At 41.7% G+C, this 13,785-nt stretch overlaps 1 protein-coding gene across 1 annotated transcript in view; it reads left to right on the plus strand.

Annotated features, from left to right (window-relative positions):
- Camk4 (calcium/calmodulin dependent protein kinase IV) overlaps positions 1-13,785 on the plus strand; it is a 222,539-nt gene that overhangs the window by 173,544 nt on the left and 35,210 nt on the right. The gene's annotated exons all lie outside the window — the stretch shown is intronic.

Raw genomic sequence — 13,785 nt, forward strand, 5'->3', positions numbered from 1 at the left:
TAAGAAGAACTAAGCTAATTTCCATCTCAAGGAACCCACTTTCTCTGCGCTTGAAACCCTCTCTCATCACACTTGCCCACGATTTATCTTCTGCTTCCGGGTTCCCACTAAAAGGTTCTCTCTCTAGAGTGACCTTCCATTACGCTAGAGCTGTGCCTTCCACATCCTCCCCATGCCGTGTGCAATCGTCTTCATAACCTACAAGTGCCTGAAATTGTCCATTGCTTTGTCTGTGCTTATCACCTAATTCCACAAAACTGAGAGCTTGGTTCTCATTGGCCTTGTTCTTGGTGTGCAGTGAGATACCTGGTCTATTCGGTTCACAGGAAACAAAGCGATGTCCTCTTGTCTCCATGAACGAAACTATCCCCCTTCTCCCTCATTGTTACTCCATTCATTTTCTGTGACATGAACCCCATTTTATGTTTGTTCTTTCAAGTTATCCTCACCTTTTTCATGGCTATTGTTCTTGGGGCTCATCATAGTAAGTGTGCTTCCAAGTGGTAACCCCACAGGCAGTGGGCACAAGAAGCCCTGGTGTCCCTCAGTGAATGAGAGCCAGTGTTCTGAGCCTCAGAATTTCCCACACTCCAGAGTTAGACCCAATTAAGGAAACAGCGGGTCTGTCGGGGTCACCCCTGATAAGCTTCACTTAGACAAAGGCCTAAGACCTCTATTCTAGGCCTGAAAAGTTAAGCTGACCACTGTTAATCCTGTGGCTTTAAATGACTGTTTTACCCATTCACGGAATTTTGGCTTAGATTCTAGACTACCACATTCAAGCCAAAGATCTTTGAAAAAAGCTGTCAAAAGATCTCTGAAACTAAGGGTTAACTTAAAAAAATTAAAAATAAAACCTTTCCCCTAAATGTTTCACAGGTAGAAGGCAAAGCAAATTTAAACTTGCGAGAGATGATTGGCATTTTTGAAATAGCTCATTGTCAACTACAAAGCTATAGATAGCTATGGGAAATGGGATATTTGGGAACTCAGAGTAATCTGAAGTCATGTCTTTAAAATTGAGAAGCACCAGAGAACTAGCTAAAATAAAAGGAACGCGGCACTTGTAGAGGGAAGCAAGGCGTGGTGACATTTTGAAAACAGCAGGCAAATAGTGCCTACAGGAGAGGAACTGGTAGTTGTGGCCTTAGTTTAGTGAGAGGCGCAGGGCAGAGAGGACACTCCCTGACATCTCACATTGCTCTCACATTCCTCCAGACCACTGTGAAGACTGTATCTAGGCTGACTGCTGCCAGTGCAGAAGCAGAAAACAGACTGCAGGGCTTGGGGGAAGTATTGCAGGTGTAATTATATCACTCCCATAACATATGTCCCAGTCTTCCATCTTTTTTCTCTGCAGCTTAGCGTTTCTCCTACAATGCCTTTGCTACTTCTGCTCCCTTCCCCTTTAATGGCAATTATGAGCACTTGTAAGTAAATTTAAAAGACTTTTTTTTTTTCCTCCTTTGGCTTCAAATGAACTCAGTAAGCCTTTCGAGGCGATCTTTAGGTCTTCCTGCATATTATTTCCCCTTGAAATAAATTGCTATAGTTACTGGTTATATGGTCTGGGTTGCTCTGAGCAGTCTGCAGCAGTCACCTTGTTAGAAAGTTAACTTTAAACAAAGAAAAAAAGGCAATGTCCTATATTCCTCATGCTTGTCACTATGGCCACCATTGGCAGTTCTTCTCCAGTGGCCATCATTTGCCTGCTGAGCCTCTGTATCAAACATGTCACCGTGCCCTGCTCGCCTCTACAGCCACAGTTCCTGTGGTACACCTCAATTTTAAAGCCATGACTTCAGAACCTGGAGACACTTGTACATGTGGAATAGAGGACTGAGTTACTTTAAAAACTCCCAAGAAAAAAGGATAAGAAGCTGTTATATCTGTAACCACAGAGCTTTTTAGTAAGAATTGTGTGACAATGGTAGCCAAGAATTGCTAACAAAAGTGTTAAAACCTTTCATCCTAACCCTGAGTATTTAAGCATCAAAATAATAGGTAGTTGGGGCCACAACAAGACTCGGTAGGTAGAGTGCACAAGGACCTGAGTTAGCATCCTCAGCACCCATGCAGAAGCTGGGCCAGGGAGACATGCAGATGCCAGAGCATTCCGCCTAGTTAAGAAATTGAGATTTCAGTCAGTTAGGGTTCTTTGTCAATTTGACACAACTGGGAAGAAGAAACCTCCTTTGAGAAATTGTCTCCATTAGATGCATGCAACCATGTCTGCGAGGAATCTTCTTAGCTGCTAATTGATGGCCCAGCACACTGTGGACAGTACTATCCTTAGGCAAGTGAGCCTGGACTGTATACAAAATGTAACTGAGCAAGCCAGAGAAAGCAAACCAGTAGGCAGCATGCCTCTATGGTCTCTGCTTCAGCCCCTGCCTCCAGGCTCCTGTCCTGACATCCATCAAGTCTTGAACTGTTGCCTGGAAGTGTCTGACATAAATCCTTACCTTCAATAGTTGCTTTTGGTCGGTGCTTTACTACAAAAATTAAGGTGTGGAGCAACAGAAGAAGACACCTCATATTGACCTCTGGCCTCCACATGTGTATACATAGGTGTGTCTGAATATACACTTATTCACACCATGCAAATACCACACACACACACACACACACACACACACACACACACACACACACACACCATTATAAAGATTAAATAAGAGTTCCTGGCTTTAAAAACGTCTCTGCCTTCTCTTCCTAAGAAAGAAGAGATTTAGCTTATCAGAGGATAAATTGATGCAGAATAGACTGGATACTGAGGAACTGAAAAGGCCAACTGGGTCTGTAGATGAAGGGATTGTGGAGGCAGCAGTATCAGGAAATAGTCACCCTTATCACTGGGCAAACAAGGTAGTTTCAATGATCAAAACATAGATGATGAAAGCACCTGTGCACCCATGGCGATGGCTCACTGTTGGCCAGTGCTGCTGTGAGCCCAGAGAAATTGCCTATGATGCTGAAAGTCAGATCTCTGCAAATGGCATACCAGCCAACTAGTGTAACTGACATGTCCTCAGAGGACTGTGGAAACTACAGAAGAGATCAACTGGTGCCACCTGAGTGACATGTCATTGCAAGGTGAAAGAGAGCTCAGTTCTAGGGTCATATGGTTAGGAATTGTGTTTAGGAAAAGTGACTCGGAAAGCAAACAAGGAGCCATTCCATCATCCTTCCCCAGCTCCCAGCCTCATGTCCACTCATGGCAAAGTCAAAAGGAACCAGCAGGAGATGGAAAACAGTGGCTTAAAATTCAAATTACAGCACCATAAAAGGGACTATAGAAAGATGAATTAAAAGGTGAGATATCATAACTTCATTAATTATACAAGAAATTATTTAAAAATAAAGCTTCTCAAAATTCATGCTGTATAGTTTTCTAATGTTCATAGTCTCCAAAGGGCAAGGAGTGATTCTAGAAGTTAGTGAAATAAAAAAACAAAAGAATCAACACTAACGTAAGTGACTGTTTATCTTCAGTTCTGAGTACTGTGCTGAACAACAATTTGCACATTTTATAAGTTCTATAATTCACCTTTATTATTTGATATGTAGAATTCATCTCTCACCCTGATGTCTTATTCATTGTTGGAGGAGCACTTTCAAAATATGAAAATTACCAGAACCTTGTCCTTCAACTTCCCTTTTAGCATGAGTAAGGACATATCCTGATCCTGCCCCAGTAGACTGTGAGGGGTAGCCTGCTTATTAAGTTCTTGGGGAGTTTCCCGTTCATAAAAGGAGACCCAGATGTCGAGGAGCTAGTTATCTTTTTCACTGCCTGAGTTGAGTCTGTAGATGATTTTGAGAATTGCTTTTGCTGTCTTTGTAATTATCAAGAGAAATATAATTTGTGTAGAAGGCAGAAGAGAAAAACACCTGGTGGATTTTTCTCCCTCTTGGTCTCTCCCAGAGGACAGTAGTTCTTAGTATTTCTGCCACTTTGAATAGTCTGTCTTATTGCTTGTTACTCGAACATCCCAAACTCCTTGAATCAATTTCTGAGTGTATCTTAATTATGATTGTATGGTATAATTTTCCATCCATCAGTTTTAGCACAAAGGGCATACTCCAGATAAAAAGATTCTGGCCCCACAAATTTCCAAAAATTGAGTTTCACTGAATATCAGATGCACACCCACACACTGCTAAATCGAGGTGAAGGGAGGCTGGAAGGGATAATGAGGTTGAAGGCGATTAAAATCAGCTTGCTTCTGACACGTGTGCTTTGTTTCTGTGAACACCGTGCCTACTTGGGTCTACTTAGTGTCAGTGAAACAATTCTGGGAAATTAGTTAAAAGATGTGAGGCTAGAACAGGGAATGCAGAATGTTCTTCATGTTTGATATAAATCAGTCTGTTCCTGTGGGAGACAATTTCTTCTTCCTCCCTCTCTTCCTCCTCCTCCTCCTCTTCTTTCCTTTTGCTAAGATTTTATAATGGATTTTAATTAATGCAAGGTGTGTGATATTAAAATGTTATGATTATAATTTAACCACAAAGAAGAATCACTAAGAATTGAGAAACAACTAGCAGCAAAGAAATAACAAACACTTCTATCAATATCCTAATATTTAGGCTTATAAATGTGTAATAAAATAGATTAGTGGCTCAGGCAGAGCCTACATCATTTTATCTAATTATTTTAATAGATTTGAGAACAGGGAGATAATCTATATCCTTCTGAATTTCAGTCTTAGGAAATGGGGCATCTAAAAGCAGTTCCTGGTGTAGGCGGTGTCCTGCTTTCTTATTGCTGTGATTAAACACTGACTAAAAGCAGCTTGAGGAGGAAAGGGTGTGTTTCAGCTCCCAGGTCTATCCATCACTGAGGAAGTCTGAGCAGGATCTCTACACAGGAATTGATGCATATTCTGTGGAGAAACTCTGCTTACCAGCTCAATCCCAGGCTCATATCACACTACGTCTGTTCTAGATCCCAGGCCTTCCTGCTTAAGGACGGTGCCACTGACAGTAGGTTGAACCATACTACATTAATTAATAATCAAGAAAATGGCCCCATAGCCATCCCAACAGGCCATATGATGAAGGCTGTTCCTCAGCTGAGACTGCCTCTTCCCAAGCTTGCCACCAGGATACACCATTACCACGCTAGCACTTGTCAACATGAATCTGAGACTCGCTCATTTACATACTCAGGAATCCCATAAAATCCTAACCTGGAAGTCAGAGTATATACCCAGAGGACCTGGTGCAGACCTGTGCGTGCCCTGTGCTGGCTGCTTTCTTCTTTGAGTTTATATAAATGTATTCATGCTCGTTTAGAGGGGCTTTTTTCTTGTTGTCCATCATACCCTCTGGCCCTTGTACTTTGTCCCCCTCCTCTTCTGCAGGGTTCCCTGGGCTCCGAGGGGAGGGATTTGATGGAGTCATCCCAATTAGGAGTGTACACATCTTCTGCAGGACGAACCATCCCTGATGACAGCTGAACAAGGCACTGATCTCACCATCGCCGAATATCGTTAAGAGGCATTTTATCACTACTTTTTAAAACCAGTATTTAGTTTTACCCTGGGTCCCAGGCTATCTAGTCTCTGGTTCTTGGTCACTCTATCAGTGTCGCTTATGGGTTCCATCTCACGGAGTGGAACTTAAATCAAATCAGTTACTGGTTGCTTTCACAAGCTTTGTGCCTTTGTTAATGCAGGCAGAGAACCATTGTAGATTGAAGGATTTGTGGATGCTTGGTGTTAATATTTCTTGTTTGGTAGCCTACAGATTTCCTTTCTGTACCAAAGATGCTAGTAGGAGTGAAGGCTTTATGGAGGTACCAGCTCAACTGCTTCATGTTTAATGAAGAAGTTCAGTGAATAGGTGTCTTCAGCAGCCGGGCCTTGCTCTGTTTGTGAAGAGAAACCTATAGTCTTGGCATCAGCCTGGGTGGGGAATTCCCGTGGGACACCTTTGACCAACAGGTCAATTAAATATAACGCAATTCCCATCACTGGAAGCTTCATTTGGTGGCAAGAGATGACACGCTGAGAATCTGTCTCCTCCATTATTTCTGCAATTTCATTTAGTTCACCTTCATGATTGCATATAGTTTAGAAAGCACCTACTATATTACGTTTCTGTATTACCTCTCAAATGGTCCTTAATTGTAGCTGTTTCTACCATATTCCCCCCTCATTCCCTTCTCTCTGACCCCTCACTTGATCTTTCTGTTCTAGCACCCCCGTTCATAATGATCCGTTCTATTCCCATTTCCTAACAAGATCTGTTTGTCCCCCCCCCGCCAACTCCCACCCTCACCCCCAGTCCTTTACTCTATACCTATGCTGTGTGGTTCTAAGAATTTCAGTTGTCATTCACTAACAGATAATACCATATTTGTCTTTCTGGGTCCGGAATACCTCACTCAGAGCGATGAAGGTAAAAATTTAAAATACTTTTGACTTGCATTTCCTTGATGACTAAGGATGTTGGACATTTCTACAAGTGTTTTTTAGCCATATGTTGAATCATTCCTGCATTTCTGTGATGAAGCCTACTTGATCATTGTGCATGGCCTTCTTAATTTGTTCTTAGGTGCTGTTTGCAACTATTTTATTAAGCATTTTTGCATCTATGTTCACAAAGGAAATGGGTCTGTATTCTCTTTTGTTGTTGTTGGGTCTTTACCTGTTGTGGGTATCAGGGTACTGTGGCCTTGTGAAATGAATGTTGCAATGTTCCTTCTGTTTCTATTTTGTGGGATATCTTGAACAGTATTAACTCTTACTTAAAAATCTGATAGAATTCTGCCCTAAAACCATCTGGTCCTGGCCTTTTTTTTTTTTTTTTTTTTTTCTTGGAAGACTTTTAATGATAGTTTCTATTTCACTAGCGATTACATGCCTGTTTAAATTGCTTATCTGATCTCGATTTAATTTTGGTAATTGGTATCCTTGGCCCCCTCTGTACAGTGGCTTTTGTGTGCTGAAAATGAGGAAATACGTCCCAGAGGATTTTGTTTCAATAATGTTAATCTCTTATTATTCACAGATTATTTTTTTTAGCCTCAGCTGACCAATCTCCATTGTCCCAGTGAAGCAAAGATTTCGCTTCCACATTTTTTTTTTTTTTTTTGTAAAATATATTATTCGTTAAGAAGGTTTAGGTTTTAAATCAGGCTGCATACTTTTTGGCATTCTTACACCGTTTTACCATGTCAAAACTGCCTTCAGCTAGTAATATTTCATTAAACCCAAAAGAAAAAATGGTTGTAATTTTGATTAAAAATTTCAGTTCCGAGGACAGTTAACATTAGTCTCATTAAACGCAAAATGAAGGCTCTTTTCTGTTGCTCTATACAGTCGTCTTCTTATACAAACGTAATCCTCCTAACTCAGGCAGGTATCCATACTAATGGATGCTTGCATGCCCAGACTGTCACATGGGAGCACTGTGCTCACACACAAACATAACACACACACACACACACACACACACACACACACACACACACACACACCAAAATGTAGAGCATGGCAAACAGAAAGTCTTTTTCTGGTCTTGATCAAAACAGTGTCAATGTGCAGTCCAAACACAGAGGGTGAGATATTTTGAACTTGAGTCTATGTTAAAAGAATCTACTGTCAGGTTCTGAAATTGGAAAATTTGGGACAGTTACCACTTTCACTTTTAAAAAAATCTAGAAACAATGAAAAAAATGTATCACTTCTCACTTTCTGGAATGAGGAGGATTTGTATTTGGTCAAGAACCAAAACAACTCCAGCAACAGCAGCCAGGCAGCATACACAGCTGGCCAGCACCCCAGGATTCATCTGTGGGCACAAAGTCCCCATCCACTTCTGCTGGGCCAGCTGATAATAACAAAATGGGAGGCTTAAGCTTGGCACAGTAAATCCCAGTAGCCGGTGATTGTAGGCCTGCAACAGCAGGGCATTGTTCGATGCATGACGTTTAGGTGATGAAGGTGCGAGAGGCTCTGGTGGTACCCCTCTCCTTCTTTTGTCCCTGTAGCCTGGTCATACCTGCCTTCCACAAACAAGGAGGAAAACAGCTTTCCAAATGGGCCCTTGGAGGCCAACGGAGAATGTGAAAATGCTACTGCAGTCCCTTTGCTTCTTGCTGGGCTGCTTGTGTCCACTTTTCTACTCTGTGACTCTATAGGCGTGTAGACTGTGCATACTCACCCACAAGGCATTGCTGCTTCAGACACTGATTTTTAAAATCTTTTTAAATCTCAAAAGAATCTAGTAATAACAAGGTGATCAGTAGTTACATTGAATTGTGTGTAAGAGAGCAACTTGAAAAATTACCACCGCAGGCATTTCTTAAGACTGTTGGCTGTTGCTTCTTTGATGTTTCTGAAAATTCCAATCATAAATAAGTCCTAAAATCACTAGCCCAAGGGGCATGTCCCATGAAAGTCTTCACTTACCAGGAAAGTGGGATAGAGGTGAGGACATTCTATTGGGACTCTAGGTTAGAGAAGTATGGGAGATTGGGGAAATAGAAGGATCCAGAGGGTCCTAGAAACCTACAAGAAGAACACTATGACAGGCAGATCTGGGCCCAGGGGTTCTGCTCAAGCAATGACACCAACCAAGGACAAAACATGCAGTAAGCCACAAATCCCTACCCAGATTCAGCCAATGGACAGGACATTCTCCACACTTGAGTGGAGAGTGGGGACTGACTTTCACACGAACTCTGGTGCCCCATATTTGACCACATCCTCTTGATGGGGGAGGCCCAGTGGCACTCAGAGGAAGGATAGCAGCTACCAAGAAGAGACTTGATACCCCAAGATCATATGCAGGGAGAGGAGGTCCCCCTCAGTCACAGTCGTACGGGAGGGGAATAGGGTGAAAGTGGGAGGGAGGGAGGGATGGGAGGATACAAGGGATGGCATAACAATTGAGATGTAATATGAATATTATCAATTAAAAATTAAAAATAAAAAAAATAAGTCATAAAATGTTAAGATATCAAATTTCTGTGGCATCATTAGACAGAAAATAAAAGAGTCACACAGTTCTAGTTTTTGTAGGAAACTTGCTGATTCTCTGCCTAGACATAACTTTAGTGGTGACTTGGGTCACAGAGTTTCCAGGATGCCCACTCAGTTTCATGTTGGGAAAGAGATTGTGCTCTCAGCTAGTTACCCAAGGAGACAGAGTTCTTCTTAAGGATGCCATCTCCTCTCCATTTACCCAGATTTCTGTCTCCTGGCTTCTTTGTTTAATGTCCTAATCTTAGATCAGGCCTCTGAGGAAAAGAAACCTGCATGAACTCACATTATCATTAAAGACTAAAAAACATTTGAATCATGTATGTTTCTTTTCTTTTTTCCTCTCCCTTCTTTTCTTCCCTTCTCTCTTCCTGTGTTTTGGTTTTTTCCAAAGGTGCCCAGTTGGGCTTAAGGCTGCCACATCATGTGCATCTGCAGCAACAAGGGCGTCTTTCTATTACGACTGCAGCATGTATCAGGAAGACAGAGGGGGCAGGAGGAAGGAGAGGAGATTGTGAGATCCACTTTCCCCAAATTCCACCACAATGATTTGCCAACCATAATGGAAGTGTGTGTTCCCCCTAACAATGGCCCCACTTGTGTTGATAGTCTGCCAGTTTTCCTAAGAGACAGTTTAGCCCCCTCCAATTAAATAAATAAAATTTAATAAAAAACATAAAGGCAGGAGATGTCAAAGCATTCAGTTCCAAACCACTACTTTATTTGGAGAAATACTAGCCTGAGATGCGATCACACTTCAGAGATTCCAATGGGCAGTGCTGTGTTCAGTAGAAATAGGCAAAGGCTGACTGGATCATGGCATTCCAAGGTAACACTTAGTACCTGGAGATGTGAATCTGGAGACTCTTACCTGTGTCATCCAAGTAGGGATGGAGTCAGTACTCTTCAACTCCCAGTTTGCTTTTTATTGCTGTGATAAAAGGCCAACCAATACTAACTTGAGAAGAAAGAGTTTGTTTCCACTTATAGGTTATAGTCTATCCGCGAGAAAAGGGAGGCTAGGAACATGCATATTGGAGCTGAAGTAGAGACTCTGGAGAACTGCTTGCTAGCTCAATCCAGGTTCACATTTAGCTTTGTTTCTTACACAGCCCAGGCCCCAAGGCCTCCGGATGGTACCACACACAGTAGGTTGGGCCCTACTACATAAGTGAACAATCAGGAAGATGTCCCCACAGACAGGTCAACAGGCCAGTATGATGGAGGCTGGCCCTCAATTAAATGTTCAGTTAACTAGTCCTGATTCTGTGACCTCTGCCTGACTCTGTTCTTGATCCTGGGTCTTAAGGAAGGAGCGGGCAGGTATACTAATAGCTCCATGAGTGTAGCGCTTCAATATACACATCTGGGATGCAATATACACATCTGGTATGTGTATCATTAATAAGAGATCGGGTAGAGAATGTATTCACGAAATTGTAGCCAACATCTTCCACTTGATTACTGTTTTCCATCATTAATTGTTGCTCCAGGTCTGTGGGGTCATACAATTTAATGCAGTTGATGTTGACTGGGCCCTTGGGCTGCTTTTACCTGGCACAGGTAGCTTCAGGACCAGAGGATGAACTGGCTGACTCCCACTCAACAGCTTTGTGTGTGTTCAAAATGCACTCATGTACCAGCTCCTCCTTCTCCAACATTGTCTAACTACAGTAGAGACCAAGTGTGCAGGGGTTTCCTCATCCAGCTTCTTTTATATACAAGGAACAATGAGGAAACAAGCTAATAGGTATTAATGTGGATTTTGCTTATGGCAGGTGCAGCCAATAGAATACAAATACAATCATTTGGTATTGAAGAATACATCAAATAATCAGTAACCCCGTATATAATAAAATTCTAATTCCCATAGGCATTTCATATGATAGCAATGCACTGAGATACATTCCCTACTATACTGCCTTTTTTTTTTTTATAGGAACTTCCACTGTAACATCTTCATTAAGTTCTAAAGGATTACATTTGTGAAATTATTCTTAATTGTGAGGTTAATCATTAATTGTTGCTCCAGGTCTGTGGGGTCATACAATTTAATGCAGTTGATGTTGACTGGGCCCTTGGGCTGCTTTTACCTGGCACAGGTAGCTTCAGGACCAGAGGATGAACTGGCTGACTCCCACTCAACAGCTTTGTGTGTGTTCAAAATGCACTCATGTACCAGCTCCTCCTTCTCAACATTGTCTAACTACAGTAGAGACCAAGTGTGCAGGGGTTTCCTCATCCAGCTTCTTTTATATACAAGGAACAATGAGGAAACAAGCTAATAGGTATTAATGTGGATTTTGCTTATGGCAGGTGCAGCCAATAGAATACAAATACAATCATTTGGTATTGAAGAATACATCAAATAATCAATAACCCCGTATATAATAAAATTCTAATTCCCATAGGCATTTCATATGATAGCAATGCACTGAGATACATTCCCTACTATACTGCCTTTTTTTTTTTTTTTTAGGAACTTCCACTGTAACATCTTCATTAAGTTCTAAAGGATTACATTTGTGAGGTCATTCTTAATCTCTAAAATTACTCAGATATTTTACATGAAATATATGAAACTCACCCTTTTCTTTTAAAAGATCTAGTAAGCCTTTCTTCTTTCTGATTTCATGTCCTCGATCCCAATGGATGAGAAAAGGTTGTAGAGGATTGGCTTTGAGATTTCACCTAAAAAATGTTATTAAGTGATACTATAAGATGTGTGTGCCCATAAAAGAATTAAAATTATATGGCATAAATATTTATGAGAAGAGTTGTGTTAAAGTAATTTTATTTGCTAAAACTTGAAGAAAAGAATTTAAGAATGGAGAATAATAGTTATTCTTTACAAACAAATTTTCTAGGAACTTCACTGTGAAAATAATTTTAAATTATTTCACCTTGTAAGGATTACAAGATTTGCCATTACATTTTAATCTCCTAATGCATAAAACATATTTAAGGCAAATATATATATTTACAGCACCCAGTTGCCAGATTCCTATTCTCTGCATGCAAAGATGCAGGGCACTTTAGTTAACAGCTGCAATGTAATTTTTAATAGACTAATATTTTATGAGAATCACATGTGTGCCACAGAGGGTGAAGTAAAAAAAAAAAAAAAATCCCAAGACTCTATTTGACTTACAATTGTAGCCCTAGGGTGATAATCCTGGTCCTTTTTGCTCTTGATCAAGCTCTGGCCATCAGTCAGGCAGTGTACAGCTACTAGGTCATTTAATGATTACCACATGCCATGTGTAGACATACCTCTTATAAATAGGATATCTCCTGCACAGAGACCAACAAAGGGGACCTGGAGAGGTAATAAATAGAGAGACTACAGCTCTAGTAAAGAAAAAGCTGAGTACAGCCTGGAAACAACATCAATAAGAACAAGAAACCCATCTCTCTGCAAAACAAGAGAAGAGGAGCTGTCCTTCCACATAGCAGAGAGCAGAGTGAACTGGAGGGTGGCTCTGTGCGCTTCCCTAGTAGGGAGGCGGCAGGATGAATGGGGAACTGCCAGATTCTCTCTGAGATGCATTACCTTATGTCATGTTTCCATTCTCAGAGGCCGTATCTCCAGTATCTGCTTTCCTCCCACATTGAAGAAGTCTGATACTTCCATTGAAGGATTTTCTCTCACTTTAAAAAAAAAAATTTTTTTAATGTATTCACTTTACATCCCAATTGTAGCCCCCTCTCTCATCTTCAGAAAGAGGGAGCCCTCCTCCCCTATCACCCGACCCCAGCCTATCAAATCTTATCTGGACTACCTGTGTCCTCTTCCTCTGTGGCGTGTTGAGGGTCCCCTGCCAGCAGGAAGCGATCAACAAGTGGGCGCCAGAGTCCATGTCAGAGGCGGCCCCTCCTCCCCGTATTATGGGACCCACGAGGAGACTGTGCTGCCTATGGACTGCATCTGAGCAGGGCGTCTAAGTCCTCACCCTGCCTGGGCCTTGGTTGGTGCATCAGTTTCTACAGCCACCCCCACCCCCAGGCCCAGATTTGTTGGCTCCATTGGTCTCCATGTGGAGCTCCTGTCCCCTTTGTGTCCTTCTATCCACCCCCCAGCACTTCCATAAGACTCCCTCTGCTCCACCCTAGAATTTGGCTGTGAGACTCAGAATCTGCTTGGGTCCCTTGCTGGGTGGAGTCTTTTCGAGGACCGCTATGGTAGGCTGCCATCCTGTTCTATCTCTTCAACAGCTTCCCGTATCTATTCTATTTGGCCTTTTGAATAATAATTGTGCACTCTCCCTAGGGGCCTCCTTGTTATTTAGCTTATTTAGGTCCATGTATTATAGTGTGTTTTATTCTGTATCATATGGCTAATATCTGCTTATAAGTGAGTATATACCATGCGTGTCTTTCTGGGTCTGGGTCTGAGTTACCTCACTCAGGATGATCTCTAGTTCCATCCATTTGCCTACACATTTCAAGATTTCCTTGTTTTTAATAGCTGAGTAGTGATTCCATTGTGTAAATGTACCCGAGTTTCTCTATCCATTCTTCAGTTGAGGGACATCTAGGTTGTTTTCAGATTCTGGGCTATTACAAATAAAGTTGCTTATGAACACAGTTGAGAAAATGTTCTTACTGTATGGTAGAGCATCTTTTCAGTATATGTCCAGGAGCGGAATAGCTGGGTCTATTCCCAGCTATTCCAGTCAGGTAGCACTATTCCCAATTTTCTGAGAAAGTGCCAGTTTTATTTCCCACCAGCAACAGAGAAGTGTTCCCCTTTCTCCACATCCTCACCAGCATGCGCTGTCACTTGACT

This window comes from Acomys russatus, chromosome 20, assembly GCF_903995435.1.
Source record: "Acomys russatus chromosome 20, mAcoRus1.1, whole genome shotgun sequence".
Lineage (NCBI taxonomy): Eukaryota > Metazoa > Chordata > Mammalia > Rodentia > Muridae > Acomys > Acomys russatus.